Raw genomic sequence first — 8,111 nt, forward strand, 5'->3', positions numbered from 1 at the left:
TGTTCCTCAATTTATCAACAGTAATGGACAAATAAAATAGATAACTTATGTTTATTACTTTATAGATTTATTCTACATAATAGCACACATTCATCACTCAGATGTCTATTGCATGTTGTGAGATTTTCTTGTCAGATGTAAATAGACATTTAAAATAAGCATCTTTAAGATGTAAGTTACTTATATGGTTTAGCCTATGTAAATCCACTTTAGAGACTTAACTTACGTGTCCTTACTGGAGCTCGCCTGTTAGCTAACGTTATCAGTGTTGTGTGTAACGCGTTACAAAGTAACGCGTTACAGTAACGTAACTACTTTTTCGGGTAAAAAGTAGTGTAATGCGTTACTACTAAAAATTTGGATAACGAAACGTAGTTCCTTTTTCAATTCGGCGCAACATTACTTTTCCCATGGATATATTTGACATATTTTGACTATATCATGGATATATATATTTATATCTGCCTCATGCGCGCTTGAGAGAAGAGAACTGTTGAGAACTGAAGTGAAGAACTGTTGAGAACGGATGAAAACGATTTAGTTTCATATTTATGTTTAAATTAAATAAAATAAAAATTTTGTGTGGAGACATGATTTTGACCACTTTATTAAGTTTGTTTTTGTAGAAAACCTGTATTTAAAGTGAATTTCGTTTTGTATGAATTGTATCTTAATTTTAATCAATGTTTTATCAACCACTTGCCTGAATTTAATAAGTAACTTAAAGAAAACTATTGAGTTTCATATTTATGTTTAAATAAAATAAATAAATAAATAATTTAATCTATGTTGATTATATGAAAAGTGAAAAGCATGAGTAAGATCATAATTTTGTGCACACTGTTAGACCTTACCGGGTTTTTTTACAGTAAAATACTGGCAACACTGTTGCCAGTACTTTACTGTTAATTGTGCAGTTCTTTACTGTAATCTACAGTATGTTACTGTAAAAATGCACTAAAACTCGAGTTAACTAATTTCACTTGCAGAAACCTTAAATTGACCAACTGTCATTTAAATGTTTTAAACTAAAATGTATAATGCATTAATAACATGAGCAAAGTATTACTGTGAAGTTATTTCATTTGAAACCACAACAAAACTTTAGTAAATAAAGAGATTTCCACTGGACCAGCAACTACACAGTCACCGCCTGTTAAATAAAGCAACATGCAGCAAATCATCAATGTTTATAGATCTTCTCTGGACTGAAGCACAGGCTCTACTCTTCTGCACAATGGTGACACAAAAAACAAGATTTTACAGTAAACTACTGGCAACAGTGTTGCCAGTATAAACCTGTATTAACTTACAGTTTCTTACTGTTAAAATACATTTTGTGGGTGTGACTTTTTATCTTACACTGTTAACCCTTTCAACCCCACAGGGAAATCCACACTACAAAGAGTAAAAAGTAACATTGAGACAGTGTTGCAGTGAGATAATTAAGTGAATACAAGTGATTGTTGAGCATTAGTGATGAACAAACACCTGCTGTTAACAAGCAGAATCACTGAAGGAAAGAGAAACACAAAAACAGAATATAGAGAAACACAATAACTACGACTGACTTCCAGCCATTACACATTATTACACTAATTATTAACCAGTATGACTTTATTTCTGTCAAACAGAAGTTTTTAATTGAAAATGTTTGTTTGAAGTTACCATTATAGAGATCAGTGCTTGCTTTAGTTGGGTTGCTGATGCTAAAACATTCATCTTTCTTTTGCTGCTTGAACTGTGTTTTTGCAAGTCACACTTGTGCGCACACAGTTTATGAATGATTGCGGTCGTAATGCTTATGATGACAAAATCATCATATTGCCTGTTCATTCATTAAGGAATTAATTCTTATTCATTCAGAGTTTTATCCTCGATCAAAAGTCTTACATTAGCACTCCTGTGAAACTACAGCAATAAATTACTATGACTCATTTTTTTAACACATCATGCATAAACCAAAGAAAACAGAGCTACACTATGTTATAGAAACACAGAGATATCACAATTTAGCACATTAATCTCAACAATGGTGGCAATATTTATTTATTTATTATTATTTTTCATGCAGCAGTGCATGCTGGGAGTTTTATATTATCCTGGAACCCAGCATGCATTGCGACATGAAACTTTTCACCATTGTTGAGATTCATGTGCTGATTGTTGATATCTGTGAGTGTCTGAGCCAAACAGGAGTAAAATAAAATTGAATGCACTATATGATTGTTATTTTTCAGAAGACCTGATTACAGAAATATTGATTTCATTTTGTAGATGCTAAATATGACATATCCATAATTTCAATGAATATATACAGGAAAAATCTGAAAATCAGACATGTCCAAGATGATTGTGACATCATCACTAAAGAACAAAAACACCTGATCATTTTTCTCTTGACTTTTTCTTGCCATATCAAATGTGTTTTATAAACTCACTGTTACAGCAGTCAGAGAGAGAGAAATGGTAAGAAGTCCAGGGACAAGAGACCAACTAAAGCAAATACTGATCTCCATCATGGTGACAACAAACTTTATTATTAACTAAATCTCTGTTAATTCTCAACAAGAACTTTTGTACATGTATGAAAGAAATAATCGTAAACTGGTTTGTAAACTGGTTTCACACACTCAGTGTTGCTGGAAGTCAGTTGTAGTTTTTGTGTTTCTCTTTTTTCTGTTCTTGTTTCTCTGTCCTTCAGTGATTCTGCTTATCAGGTGTTCATCAGTGTCTCAATTCACTCTCTTCTTTTCATTCACTCTGTCAAGTGGACTATATTAGTGAACTAATGTAGGGAATAGTGAATGAGGGTATAGGGTGTGATTGGGAAAACAGCCTCTGAGTGTCGATTTTGAGCACTGCTCATTTACAGTATATATTCCTGTAGGCTATTTTTGTTTTCTACGGTATATTACTGTTTTAATGGAAAATGGTATGATACTGTCTGAATTACGCCTTTTTTTACAGCAAGGGTTAACAGTGCAATATATCGGGAGATAAATGGAGTGGGCAGACATGATTTAGTCCACTTTATTAAGTTTGTTTTTGTAGAAAGACTTTCTTTAAAACGAATTTCGTTTTGTATTAATTGTATCTTAATTTTAATCAATGTTTTACCAACCAATTAATTGCCTGAATTTAATAAATAAGTATGGCATGCAAAATAATCATGACGGCACCAGCGCGTGAACTGGAGCTCGTCTCCATACTGTAAATGAACCGAAACTCAGATAAGCTACTTGTCTCACAGACCTGAGAAATATATAGAAAGCTTGAATATGTGTACTTTTAAACAAAATATATTTTTTTCTCTCAAAATCTCTTTTTTTTTCTCCTACTCCCTTGATAGAGTGAGTCGTATGTCTGAAAAGCTTATGTCTTCTATATCATTTTGTCCTATGCTATCAAGACGCGATTGGCACCGGCGTTAGAGAGCAGGAGCGCTTTATTGGCTGTTGCCGAAATTTAAAGTTCGGTGGATAGGGGAAGCGGAGCGGAGAGAAGTGACGCGGGCGCGCAGCTCATCGCGGCGTGTCTTGCCGCACACAGCAGCGCCAATGAGAAGGACTTTTTTTCTTTCGAAATTGATACTATTTTTTGTAATAAAGAGCACAAAATAATTACCTGTTATGTCCTCCATTGTATAACTTTATGTCTACATATTTAGGAACAGATATTGGGTTCTGCCCAAAGTCAAGCAACATAAAAGTAACGTAAAAGTAACGAGTAACGTAAAAAGTTACTTTCCAAACGGGGTAACTAAGTAAAGTAACGGATTACTTTTTTTAAAAAGTAACGAGTAACGAGCAAACACTACTTTTTAAAAGTAACTTCCCCAACACTGAACGTTATACATAATAAAACGTGTTTTTACAGCAAAATCACAACTATACTATACTGTGTAACGTCTTTACACCTTCAACAATTCAACAGTTTACTCTACAGTAGTTCAACACATGCCATTTTAACACAAGGAACCGTGTTTACTCACATTTGAAAGCACCCGCGTCGCTGATCTCTGCAATGTTTGATAATGACGTATCCTCTCGCGTGGCCTCCTGGGATAGAAGAGTATCCATCGGTCGAGCACTCGAAAATCTGGCCGAAAGCAGTAAGCCATCAGGGAACTTCTCGCCTACTCTTTTATGAATACTGATGTTTTGAACGTACTGCTTCCTTCACATACTGTTTTTGCCTACTATATAGTAGGAAAGTAGGCATTTTCGAATGCACTTAAAGGAACACTCCGACTTTTTGGGACTTTAGCTTATTCACAGTATCCTCCAGAGTTAGATAAGTCCATACATACCTTTTTCATTTCTGTGCGTTCTTTAAGTGTTATTTGACGCACCCACCGCTGGCCTTGCTTAGCACAAAGACTGGATGTAAATGGATAATGGTAGCATACTAATCCTAATAAGTGACAAAATAATGCAAACATTTTCCTTTTTACATGTTGTGATCTGTATAGTCACAGCGTGTACAAATAACAAGGCTATATGAGACAGAGACCATTTTTAATCGTACAAATACTGGGAACTATATTCTCACTATAGGCGTAGGAGCACAGCTACTTGGGCGGAGTGATTAGCGCAGCACACGAGATCGGTAAAATATCGGTAAAAAATACGAGATCGGTATTTTACAACTAAAGCCCTGTTTACAGATCGTTTCTGATGAAATAGAACGGTTAAGGTTAAGATTAAAATTTGGACATATGCTGCTGGCCCGAGAATTTTCGGTTTCTTTTGCTGAGTTTCTGAGTTTCGGTTCATTTACAGTATGGAGACGAGCTCCAGTTCACGCGCTGGTGCCGTCATGATTATTTTGCATGCCATACTTATTTATTAAATTCAGGCAATTAATTGGTTGGTAAAACATTGATTAAAATTAAAGGTATAGCGGAGGATCTTTCCGAATTTTAGATAAGAACCGCCCTCTCCACTTTTTGAAAAAAATGCACATGCGCAACACTCTACCTGCTCCCGAGAGGGAACGCTTATTAAATGTGTGCGAGGTTCTCCTCGTGCACGCTCTGTTTACAAGTTGCTGTCGGCATCGCTCATACAAGATTACTTTCCAAAAGAAGATTTGCACTTTTTCTCCAAATAGCATGCCAAACTTTACCTGTCGAGTAGAAACTTCGCGACTGAGGCATCAGTGGGAAGCCCAACCTGTGTTTTCAGCGCACGCCATCGTGTGAAACAATCTCCCAAAAACACTCTGATCTTGTTTCTCTCTTCTGAGGCCTTTCTCTTCTTCTCATACAGTTCGCACAAACTTTTTCTCTTGCGACCCTCAGACATTTTCAAAGGACCCGGTGAAACGGCGAGCTTCAATGAATGGCTTAGCTCTAGCTCACCACACATAAACACCTGAAAGTGCGCATGCGCAGAAAGCGAAAACTAAGGGACGAGCACGTACGACGGCCTTACGTAAACATATCACCAGAATGACTGACACTTAGGTGGACCAATGATTTACACTACCCACCCGGAAAAAGAAAATCCTCCGCTATACCTTTAAGATACAATTAATACAAAACGAAATTCGTTTTAAAGAAAGTCTTTCTACAAAAACAAACTTAATGGTGGACTTCCGGTGACGTCATGGTTGGAACAACAGGTTAGAGACAAGGCTCCGTCAAAAAAAAGTTAGAAAACAGTGACAACTGCAGATATAACGTTAGCTTTCAAGGTGGAAAATAGCCCGTGAACAAGATGACTACCACATCGAAAACGAGAGGACAAGGAAAACCAGGACATTCGAAAGAAATTGACAATAAACCACCGAGCACAAACAGCGCTAGCTTAGATGCTACTAGCCGCGAGGAACAGGTAGCACGTGAGGGCGAACTATCTTTGTTACAAGAAATGAGAAAACTCCGCGAAGAAAACAGCCAGGGACATAAACAAACAACAAAGACTCTTGAACGCTTGGAAAAGACTGTGACAGATATCAAGGAGCAGCTTGGTGACCATCAGCAGAGGATCGGTGAGCTGGAGGGGAGAGTGAGCGATGTGGAAGATGCGGGCGCAGGGCAGTTCCGTGTGATACGGTACCTGTTTCAACGCGAAAAACAACTCACAGCTGTTTGTGATGATTTACAAAACAGGCTGAGGAGAAACAACCTTCGAATATTTCAAATACCGGAGGAGAGTGAACATGGAGATGTGGTTGCGTTTGTGAAAGCCCTGCTCCCCAAAGTACTGACGTTACCACCTAATTTGGACATTAAAATTGAAAGAGCGCACCGCTCACTTCAGTCCAAACCGACAGATCCAGCGGCTCCCCCCAGATCAATCATTGTGAGATTCCTCGACGCAGCGGTGAAAGACATCGTTTTGCAGCAAGCATGGAGCCAAGGAAAGGTGTTGTTTCAAGACAAGAGGATTTTCTTCGATCAAGATTATTCTCCTGAGCTACAAAAGAAGCGAGCTAAGGTTCACGCAGTCGTCAAGCAGCTAAAGCAGAAGGGCATTCAGGCAAAGTGTCTGTATCCAGCACGACTGAAAGTCAAGATGGACTCGGGAGAAAAAACTTTTCCCTCGCTGACAAACGCCGCAGATACTTTGAGAGAGATGGGTGTAGAGGTGCAGTGTGGAGAGAAAGAGCGCATCGAAGAGAAACTAACGGGAGGATGGAACATCAGCGCGAAGAGGAGGAGAACCAACATGCTGGCGATAGCTGACTTGAAGGCTATGATTCAAGAGGAAGATGATTAGTCGGAGGTATAATACTTGAAATTAATTTCAGTTTGATTTAAGACTAGGGCTGACACATAATGTTGAGTGAGTATGAACAATGCATAGACTGAAAGCAATAACAGCATAATACAAAATAAAAAAGTAAAGTTGTCACAAAGGGTAAAAAAAAAAAAAAAAAAAAAAAAAGATCTGACGGACTCTTGATGTTTACATGAGTGGCTCACACTCATTAAGACCTTTCTTGCATGCTAGTGTAATATTGGTCATTATTGCACATTGGGTGCTTTTTTCCACAGAGGGATTAGGTCACCACTCTCTGTCCCATTATCACCGGGGGTCAGACATGGGTATAGTTTATTCTCTGTGTCTGACTGGAAATGTGGAAGTTCTGTTCTTTGTTCATAATGTTATTGTTCTGTTTTATCTGAGGCAGGTTGCAAATTTCATTTTCTTTAACTTTGTACATTTGGAGTTAAATAATTTTATTTGTTTTCGTCTAACGGATGCTTATGAGAGGTTCGGGCTGTGCTACATGAACCAGTATAAATACAATGATGGCATTACTTAATTTAATTACCTATAACATAAAAGGAATAAATAACCCAATTAAAAGGAAAAAGATACTGGGGCAGTTGAAGAAAATGCAGTGCTCTATAGCCTTACTGCAAGAAACTCACCTAACAGAAACAGAACACCAAAAATTAAAAAGAGAATGGGTGGATCAGGTTTACAGTAGCTCTTATGGGAAACGTAAAAAGAGGGGTGTAGCTATACTATTTAGTAGGTCTGTGTACTTTCATTGTGAAAAAGTTTTCCAGGATACTGAGGGTCGTTATGTTATGGTCATAGGAAGGATTGCAGGTTTTAAATTAACTATTTTGAATGCTTATGCACCAAATGAAGATTGTCCACAATTTTTCAAAAAGCTTGCACATTTGGTAGCAGATCATGGGGAAGGTTTTTTTTTAATGGGTGGGGATTTAAATTGCGTACTGAATAATAGATTAGATAAATTACCATCATCCTCAAAACCTCAAAGCAGAATGTCGAAAAGTTTAATGAATATGATGAAGGAATTAGGGTTGATAGATGCTTGGCGACACCTCCATCCAAAAGAGAGAGACTTCACCTTTATGTCACAAGTGCATGGAAGCTACTCACGGTTGGATCATTTTTTGGTGTCCAAAAAGGACACATACCGAGTTAAAAACTGCGTTATTGAGCCAATAACCACTTCAGATCATAGTCCAGTACAAATGACACTTGATTTGGGATTGGAACCATGTATGAAGTATTGGAGAATTAATGTTTCATTATTGACAGATGTTAATATAAGAGAGGAAATAAGGTCAGCTATAACGGAATATTTTGCTTTGAACGATAATGGAATGGTCTCACCTA

This window comes from Scardinius erythrophthalmus, assembly GCF_964197995.2.
Source record: "Scardinius erythrophthalmus genome assembly, chromosome: 1".
Classification (NCBI taxonomy): Eukaryota; Metazoa; Chordata; class Actinopteri; order Cypriniformes; family Leuciscidae; genus Scardinius; species Scardinius erythrophthalmus.